The following is a 9,774-nucleotide window of genomic DNA, read 5'->3' as shown; positions in this document are numbered from 1 at the left end:
CTATGGCTTTTTCAGAGCAGGAGACTCAGGCAGAATAGGAGGCAAGATATTTCTGGATATTGCCAAGCAAACATTGAAATGATGAATCACAGGACCTATTGCAGATAAGAAAATGTATATGGGGGCCAGCTGCGTGGCTAAGTGGTTATATTTCCATGCACTCTGCTTCAGTGGCCCAGGTTCTCAGGATTGGATCCCAGGTCCCAGGTGAGGGTCCTAGTCCACTCATTAGCCATGCTGTGGAGGCATTCCACAAACAAGATAGAGGAAGATTGGCACAGATGTTAGCTCAGGGCAAATCTTCATCAAGCAAAAAAAGAGGAAGATTGGCACCAGATGTTAGCTCAGGTTGAATCTTCCTCACCAAAAAGAAAAAAAAAAGAAAAAGAAAAAAGAAAATATATAAAACCTAAAGGGTTCAGCAGACTAGGAGAGAATGGTGGGGTTTTATATCTGATCTATTAGGATCCAGGATACAAGAAAAAGAGAGAATGTGATTGGAGAATATAATTTTAAAGTTCAAGTGTTCAGAGTTTGAGGTGCATGTTCCAGTCATTATAGCATATTATAAAGAAAAAAGGAAGCACACTTCAATTATATGGTATAAAATGAGGCATAGATTTTCTGGGTTATGGCAGGGGTGATTATAAATGAGAGAGATGTGTCAAAATGCTATGGAGGGATGACCAATCCCAGAGATAATAGATCCAGGATATTTTATCTGCTTTGTGACCGTACAGAAAAGAAGCACACTCCTAGGACAAAAGTCCTGAGTCCTAGGCTGCCTAGATGCCCAAATCTCCACATTTCATAATACTGTCTGGGCCTAAGAGAAATAATAAAAGATAACGTGTGTCACAAATAATAGTTACCTATTATAAAAACATAAAAATACCTCTCTGTTGTATCTCTCTAATCTTCATAACATATTTTTTGGAAATATAGTTAAATATGTTTTATCATTATAAAAGCAATAGAGACTCATAGAGCATTTGGAAAATGAGAATTTAAATTCAACAATATCAACTATTATCTCCTCATTCAGGGACAAAATTCTCTTCATGTTATCAAATATTTTCTTTTAGGCTTTTATTCACTCAAAATCTTAAACCCAAAAATGCACAAATATACTTAAATCGTTATTGCATGTGAAATTCGATATCCCACTTTAAATGATCAATTATAATATTAATATTTAAAATATTAAATGAAATTATATCATTGCTATTTCCCTACAGCTTAGATACTTCTTTTAATAATTTATATTTGTATCATACAGATTTATCCTAATTTACTTGACTATTATTTTATCAAAAATATAGAGGTTTCTATTATTTTCTTACCTTGAGAGTAATATAATGAGCATCCTAATTTACACATCTCTGGGTGTAGTACTAACTATTCTTTTGGGCTATAGGACAGAAACGTGTTTGTGAGGTTATGAATTTTTTTAAAAAACTGAAGGTAAGATATATGCTGCTGAATTGGTGTTATAAAAGTTTTTCTTTTAGTAAAATCTGTACACTTTTCAGCTTTGTAATAGTGATTTTTCTCAATTTGCCATGACCATTATTGAGTATATATAGAAGTCCTATCATCTGGCACCATAATGATCAGTGGTTTCTAGTTAAATAGAAAAAAAACAGCCAAAGTGGGAATCATAGGCAAATGAATTTAGTCTAACTCAAAACACATTGTTACATCAAATTCGGAAACACAGCATGCCATGTGTCTTCATGTCTAACACTGGGGCTTGACTTCTGCAGGGCAGGCTGTTGGCAAGAGAAGATGAATGTGGGTTGGGAGAGAATAAGGACAACTGGAACCCACACATTCAGATGCAGGATCCCACGTAAGGACTGGATGCCATGTCGGTTCTCATTAACTTTACCCTTGACGGTGTGGGTGTTCTACAGGAGAAGCTGACATCCTCCTTCTCAGAGCTAAACCCACATTTGACCCAAGAATCAGAGTCTGAAGGACAATTAAAGAGAAGGTGGAACAGTCGCAGGCCTAGCTGCAACCCCATGCCAACAAGATAATCATCAGATGACTGACGTGTGAGTCAGCTGCAAAAGTGCCTGATGACTCTGTCCCAGCATGGCTGCTGCTTTATATCAACCCTCTAAATCTAGGGCCAAAATGTCTCTTGTAGCCTAACTTAACCGGAACCGTGCAAGAAATGGAATTCTGGGAAACTGAGTTCAGCCTGGCAAAGTTGACACTTTCCAAAGCCACAACAGTCAAGGTGTTTTCTTTCAGATTATTACTACGTTCTCAACATTATTACTTTCTTGCATAAAGCATATCTTCTCTGACTTCCAATTTTGATTTAAGAGGCGTGAGCCTTTAATGACACAAAAAATAATCTGAACTCAGAATCTTCTTAGACTTTTTAAAAATACATATTTGCCAATATTTTATAATTTCCTTGGCCTCCCTCCAAAATGACAGCAGTGATTTTTTTAAATTGACATTAGGTTATATAAAATAAATTTTATTTTCACAGAAACAGCAATGCTATTTCTTTTTCATTTATATTTTATAGGTGTTTGTAATAGTTAAGTAAGTGAAGCAATTACAAGAGAATGTGTCACCAGTCTAAGCAGATTTGGGAACAATACAACAGAATGTTGTTAAGCACAAAACTCTTTGGGTGGGAGGAGAAGTTCATGACCATAACTGAGAGTAACCTACTAATCACTAATTTTCAGCCTGGTTTGCATAACCACAGTCAATATATTTTATGGATGAAAAGATGACATCAGCAAGTGCGTTGTGCCTGTTAAACAGAGATCTGTAAAGAACAAAACAACTCCAAATTTAACCAACTTCCATAACATATATACAAACCTTTATTTAAATATACACGTGCATAGACACACTACATATATAAATACACAGATCTACCCATACAGATAGACAGATACACAGACACACAGACTGATACACAGACAGAAAATTTCAAAGAAAGACCCTGAACTATATCTATAGCTATCTGCAGTATTATGCTGCAGCTGGCTCACACCAGTTTGCAAAAGCCAATTGTGTAAATCTTTTCCCAAATTTGCATTAAGTCACATAATGTTGGTAGCTTGAAATAAGCCATAGTGGGAATATTTACACTATGAAATTGACAAACACTATAAATAAGGGCTTGGTGGGGGGGGGCAGTCCCTGGAGAGGAAATACAATTTCTCAAACTTTTTTTAAGATTTTATTTTTTTTCCTTTTTCTCCCCAAAGCCCCCCAGTACATAGTTGTATATTCTTCGTTGTGGGTCCTTCTAGTTGTGGCATGTGGGACGCTGCCTCAGCGTGGTTTGATGAGCAGTGCCATGTCCGCGCCCAGGATTCGAACCAAGGAAACACTGGGCCGCCTGCAGCAGAGCCTGTGAACTTAACCACTCGGCCACAGGGCCAGCCCCCACAATTTCTCAAACTTTTACCAGCACACCACTATTATATGTATATGTGCACATAGACACGCATGTGTGCACACACACACCCCCCAACTATTTTAGAACTGTTGTAATATGTATGAAACATTTCATTATTGTAAACCACCCACTGGTAAACTATATTAGGCAACAACTATATTGTTTGTATGATGTAGATTTTTCATGTTTTATGTATCTGAAGTTTACATATGGCCTATAAATGATAGTATTTTATAATTGTAATTGGCTCAGGTTTCTTTTCCCCCTGGTGTTCTATGAATAATGGTATGTCTTATGATCAACAGTGTCATATGTTTGATGTGTTTTATGCAATATGACACATGTAGTCTATGGCTAATCATTTTATTTTTGCTGAATTTTCAGTTTGTTTCCAGTTTTTCAGGATTACCAATGGTGAAGCACAGATGGCCGTCGCAGCTGCCCTGGCAGGCTCGAGCAGGAGCAGCCCAAAGCCCGGGGTCCCAAGTCACAGGACTCCATTAGGAACCAGATGAGAAAGGAATTTTGAGCTAAAGCAACTGTCAGTGTGAGCCCAGGCGCAAGGCACGAACGTGGTGTCTGCGCCCAAAACGGAAAGCTCCACCCATTCGGCAGTGCCTGGAGTGTATTTCACCTGCCGGCTCACATGGGCCACCCTGAGGAAGGACCAGCAGGATGCCCGCATCAAAGAGGGCATTTTCTTGCACTTTTCCACCCACCCAGTGGCTGCCTCCATCTTGAAGATCAACAGGGTGAATGTGGGACAGAGTGAAGCTGGGCATGGACACCATCTCCAAGTACCTGGACAATATCCTTCTGCATTCCGAGGAGGAGAAGTACTGGAAGATCAAGCTGCAGAACAACGTGTTCCGGGACAGCATTAATTGCCTGGAAGGGACCTACGAGTTTTTTGAGGCCATCAAGGCGATGCTTCCAGTTCCCCATTAGGAGGGCCCCGAAGAGTTCCGCTAAGCGAGGCCGGCCTGGCCCAGCCCCAGAGCCTGGAGAGGCACAGGAGCAGCTGCTGAATGCTAAGCCAAGCGGTGCTGGCCAAGCTGGACCGACAGCGCCAGGTTTTCTGGCCTTTGCCTCTGGCCTCCCGTTACAGCCTGCCAGGGACTTCTTCAACCTCACAGTCAAGGAGATGAAGCGGGAGCAGAGGCTCGGGTCCGAGGCGGTGGAGTGGCTGATGGTGCTGCGGACCAAGGCCGTGCGGGAGAAGGAGGAGCAAGAGAGAGAGGTGAAACTACACCGACAGACGGATCGACTGGCTGCTTTTCGAGATGCGGGCCTCCGGAGGGCGGAAGTTTTCGGAGGACTAGAACTCGGCCTTCACAGAGTGTGGGCTGGTGCCCTCGGCCCTCCTGATTTTCTCTTGGGACGCGGCTTTGCCAGAGGAAATCAAGGCCGTGTGCACCAAACCCCACTCACCTATCCTGAAACCCGCGCTCCTGTCGGTCTTGAAGAAGCTTTCGTGAAATAAAAGCAGGATTGGCTTCACAAGAAAAAAAAAAAAAAAGAATACAATATATGCTTCATGAGACTATAACTGAAGGATAGATTTAGGCAAGTAGGCAGATTGAAAGAAGTAGAATTAGTAGTTCAAGGGCATTTCCATTTTAAATCTTGTCAGGCAATGCCAATGTTACAGTCGGAAAAAATATTATCATACTATTGCAACACTGGATATTAACATCCTTTTTAATTTCCACACAAAACTTGTTTTAATGAATATTTCTTACTATAGTAAGCACTGAAAAAGATTGTTGAATAAGAAAGAATGGAGTTTCATTATTTTAGGGAGTGATGGGCAATGTATAAGCTAAACAATCAGAATGTATACCACCTACAAAAAGAAGAGAATTAAAACAATGTGTTACAATTTAGAGCGAGGTACTGGCTAATTTAGATTGATGGGCTCCTGAGATGAACGACAAGAAGGAGCCAGTGAATCAAAGATCGGAGAAAGAATATATTCTATCTGGCATCCCTAATATTGAGACAGTATTTATGTTAAAAATATGATAAAAAGGTCAGTGTGGCTGGAACATAGTGGAAGAGTGAGAGAATAACGTAACATGAGGTCAGACAGGCAAATATGAACAAGGTCTGGATAACAAGTTTGGGTTGTATTCTAAGGAAGGGAAAGCCATTGGGATGTTTTATGCAGAGCATAATTTAGGCATTTAAATTATCACCATGGCTGCTAAGCAAAGAAAGGGTAGTAGGAAATCAAAAGTGGAAAAAGAGACACTAATTAGAAAGTATCTTAGTCTGCTTGGACCATGACACAATGCCATAGACTGAACAGAAATTTATTTCTCACAGTTCTAGGGGCTGGAAAGTCCAAGATTGGGGTGCCATCTTGGTGGGGTTCTGGTGAGAGCTCTCTTTTTGGCTTGCATATGGCCTCCTTCTGGCTGTGTCTTCACTTGACTGAAAGAGGAGAGAAGCAAACTGTCTAGTGTCTCTTCTTACAAGGGCACTAATGCCATCATGAGGCACCCACTCTTATGACCTCAGCTAAACTCAAATTATCTCCCAAAGGCCCCATGTCTAAATGCTATCACATTGAAAGTTAAAGCTTCAACTTATGATTGGGGCTTGCGGAGAGGAGGACAGTGGTTACCAGACAGAATTCTGTCCATACACTGAAAACAGTTGCAATAGTCTGGATGAGAACAGATGGTATTTCAGACCAAGATTATACTGAAGGCAGAGAGAAGTAGATAGTGTCTCTCTGGAAGTGCATCTATGCTAATGGTAGAGTTAAGAAGAGTCACTAACAGATGTGCTGTAGAGTGAGGAAATTAGATGATTAAAACATAACTCCAAGATATTTGTCTTGAGTGACGGAAAGTGGTGGATTTACAAATATGGAAGACCTGGTAAGAGCAGATTTAGAGAGAAATATCAATATTTCTGCTATGGCCAAGTTACCTTGAAGTTTCTGAACAGTGATCCAAATAGCAATATCAAATAAATCTCTGAATTGGGGCCGGCCCGGTGGCGCAGTGGTTAAGTTTGCATGTTCCGCTTCTCGGCGGCCCGTGGTTCGCTGGTTCGGATCCCGGGTGCGGACATGGCACTGCTTGGCAGCCATGCTGTGGTAGGCGTCCCACGTATAAACTAGAGGAAGATGGGCACGGATGTTAGCTCAGAGCCAGGCTTCCTCAGCAAAAAGAGGAGGACTGGCAGTAGTTAGCTGAGGGCTAATCTTCCTCCAAAAAAAAAATAAATAAATAAATAAAAAATAAATAAATCTCTGAATTTATGATTTGGTATTCTTTTGAAAAGCTGGGATTGTAGATAAAATCTGAGGAAACACACAGCATAAGCATTTAACGTTAGGCAGTTGGATAGAATCGCCTAGGGAAATATATAAACAGAGACAAATAGAGAGTTCAAGAGTGAGCCAAGATTGCATGCTAATATTCACGAGGTGAGCAGATGAGGAAGGACCAAAATTAGATATTAAGGGAGGCTAATGAGAAAGAAAGAAAAATAGCAGAATATGGAGATAAGGAAGTCAAGAGAAGAAAGTATTTAAAGGATGAATTTGGGGTCCACTGTCTTGACAGTTTGAATGGATTCCTATCAGTTAAGACTTTTGGAATAAATCATAAATAGAATATGGGGTGAGGAAGTGAGGATACTGAATATAGACAACTGTTTCAATAATTTTAGCTAGGAAGGGGAGTGGAAAAAATAGGGTCATAGCTGAAAGGGAATGTGAGGCCAGAATATATTTTTGTCTTAATTGGAGACTCTAGTACACATTTATATGCTGATGGAAATTATGGCATGGAGGGGGAGAAATCAAGGATGCAAGACAGAGAATAATCGGAGGGCATAAATTGAGCGGACAAAAATAGATGTGGTCCAGAGCTCTGGCAAAACAGATGTCATTGACAGGAGCAGGGAATGAATCTGTAGTGACAGGGCTGAAAGGAAAGGGTGTGTATGTAGGCGGAGGTAGGTTGCTAGATTAGATGTGAGGGTTAGAGATTTACCAACGGATAGTCATATAGGCCGTTAGCATAACTGCAGAGAGTTTCATTGTACAACACTAATCTAGGTGATTTCTATCACTTAAGATTCTAGAAATATTTTATTCCATTTTCTCCTAAAATTTATATTTTACGTATGATTTTTATATTGTAAATCTGAAAGTACTTGGCATACTTTAAGTATCTAATTTGATTTTTTCCCAATAATTAGCCAATTTTCTTTAAGTCGTGGATTAAAACTTCATCCTTTCCCTACTACGTTAAAATGTCAACTTTATTATGTACAATGCCATTCTTTTATATGGGCATATGTCACATTTATAGCATATGTGAAATATATAAATATATTTCATATATTAACATCTGCTATTAGATTTTACATCCTTTGCATTTGATTATTCATTTGCCTTTTTATCCATGATATATTTTTGTATTGTCTTATTATTTTTTGTTTATTATGATACAGCATGATGATTATCCTGTCATTATTCCCCATTTTCAAAAAGTTATTAGCTTTTCTGCTATATTTTCTTTTACTGATGAAATTTTGAGTAAGTTTGCTATAACATTCCGTGTATTTTGGAAAAGTTGTATTTGGTTGGCATTTAATAATATTATAAATTAGTTTGAAAATAGTGCTATTTTAATGTTATGATATGTCCCTTAATTTGCCAGGAACTTATATGTGATTAAAAAGAAATTACAGTAATTCTATATTCATAAATCCATCATATTTAATTCCTGAATTTTTAATAGTTGTTATTTACATATAATTCCATGTTATTCCATTATTTTTTTACGGTTGTATGTTGATTTTCTATGCAACCATATCATATTTTATATTACATTTTTTTCCTTTTCCTTGGTGAAGACTTTAACTTTCTGTTGAATTTAGCAGAAGTATTTCTATCATTTTCCCCTAACTAGAATTTGTTCTTTAGTCTATTGAAGACTATTTTCATTCAGATTTACGTTTCTAAGACTCATGCGTGTCATTGTATTCACCTTCTTTTCAAGATTGCATAAAACTCCTCTGTATAAACAGTCCACAGTTCTTTACCCACTCTCCTGTTTATGAACAAGTGACTGGCGTCTCTGTTTTTGTTTTTGTTTTGGTGAGGAAGACTGATCCTGAGCTTATATCTGTCACTAATCTTCCTCGTTTCGCTTGAGGAAGATTGTCCCTGAGCCAACATCTGTGCCAAGCTTCCTCTGTTTTTTTGTATGTGGGACACTGCCACACCATGGCTTGATGAGTGGTGTGTAGGTCCGTGCCCAGGACCTGAACACATGAACCCTGGGATGCCAAAGCAGAGCGCACGAACTTAACCATATGCCACCAGGTCAGCCCCCTGTGTCTCTATTTGTTTTTGTTTTTGTTTGCTCTTTCAATCAGTGGTGTGCATGTCTCTTCAGGCACATTTGCAAGAGTTTTGTAGATAATATACCTGGGAGTGGAATTTTCAGGGTATACATATCTTCAGTGTTACAAGATAATACGAGTTGTTTTCTAAAAGTATTACAATAACTCACATCTAATCCTTGAATGATTATAACTTCGTAATCTTTTACATTTAATACCAGTAAAACACACTTCTCTTTCTTCATTTATTTTTCAAAAATGTCATAACTAGATTCTTTTGCATTCATTCTCCCATTTACATTTCAGTATTCCTTGTCAAATTATTGTGATTTTTTGAGTAGAATGCCGTTAAACTTTTCAATTAATCTTCTCATGTATTCCATGCAGTGCTTAATCATTTATCCAAATATTCTTTTATAACTTGAATCAAGAACATTTCATAGATCTCAGTAGCTTGTTCCTCGATAGTCCATTGATTCATTGTAATTACTTATCCAGATTTCTTTCTCACTTGGCACTTTATGAGAACATTTCTTGAACTGAATCACTCAAATCATATCACAGCATGCTGCTTGTATGTTGTTGTTTGCTTATTTGTTTGTTTCAGTAATCCAGTCTCAACACATTGCCCTTAAAGGCTACTGCTTGATCTTCAAGCATTTTCCGCCTCATCCTAACTTTGTGCTGATATCCCATAGGCAGACCCCACACAGGACAGAAACATTGTATTCCCTTGAAGCAGGCCCTCTTTGTTTGGCAGTCCAGGTGAGGGTCAAATCTGACTCAGCACAGGGTATGGATTTAATCTGAAATGTAGCTGGGGATAATGATAGAATATACATAATCTTGGACAAAGTTGCACGTTTTACCCCAGATTTCAGCTGGGGAATCACTGCCAAATAAAATCTTGATATAATTGATTCGAATGCTATTCCACATCATGAACATTATTCTATTTCCTT

General features: G+C 38.7%; 1 pseudogene; it reads left to right on the top strand.

The window, feature by feature from the left end:
- The first annotated feature begins 3,789 nt into the window (after positions 1-3,789).
- LOC106843730 (UBX domain-containing protein 6 pseudogene) lies at positions 3,790-4,917 on the top strand (annotated as a pseudogene).
- Positions 4,918-9,774: the final 4,857 nt, after the last annotated feature.

The sequence above is a fragment of the Equus asinus genome, chromosome 3 (genome assembly GCF_041296235.1).
Source record: "Equus asinus isolate D_3611 breed Donkey chromosome 3, EquAss-T2T_v2, whole genome shotgun sequence".
Lineage (NCBI taxonomy): Eukaryota > Metazoa > Chordata > Mammalia > Perissodactyla > Equidae > Equus > Equus asinus.
Note: the sequence above shows the minus strand (reverse complement) of the source record. Positions and strands in the feature narration are given on the sequence as shown.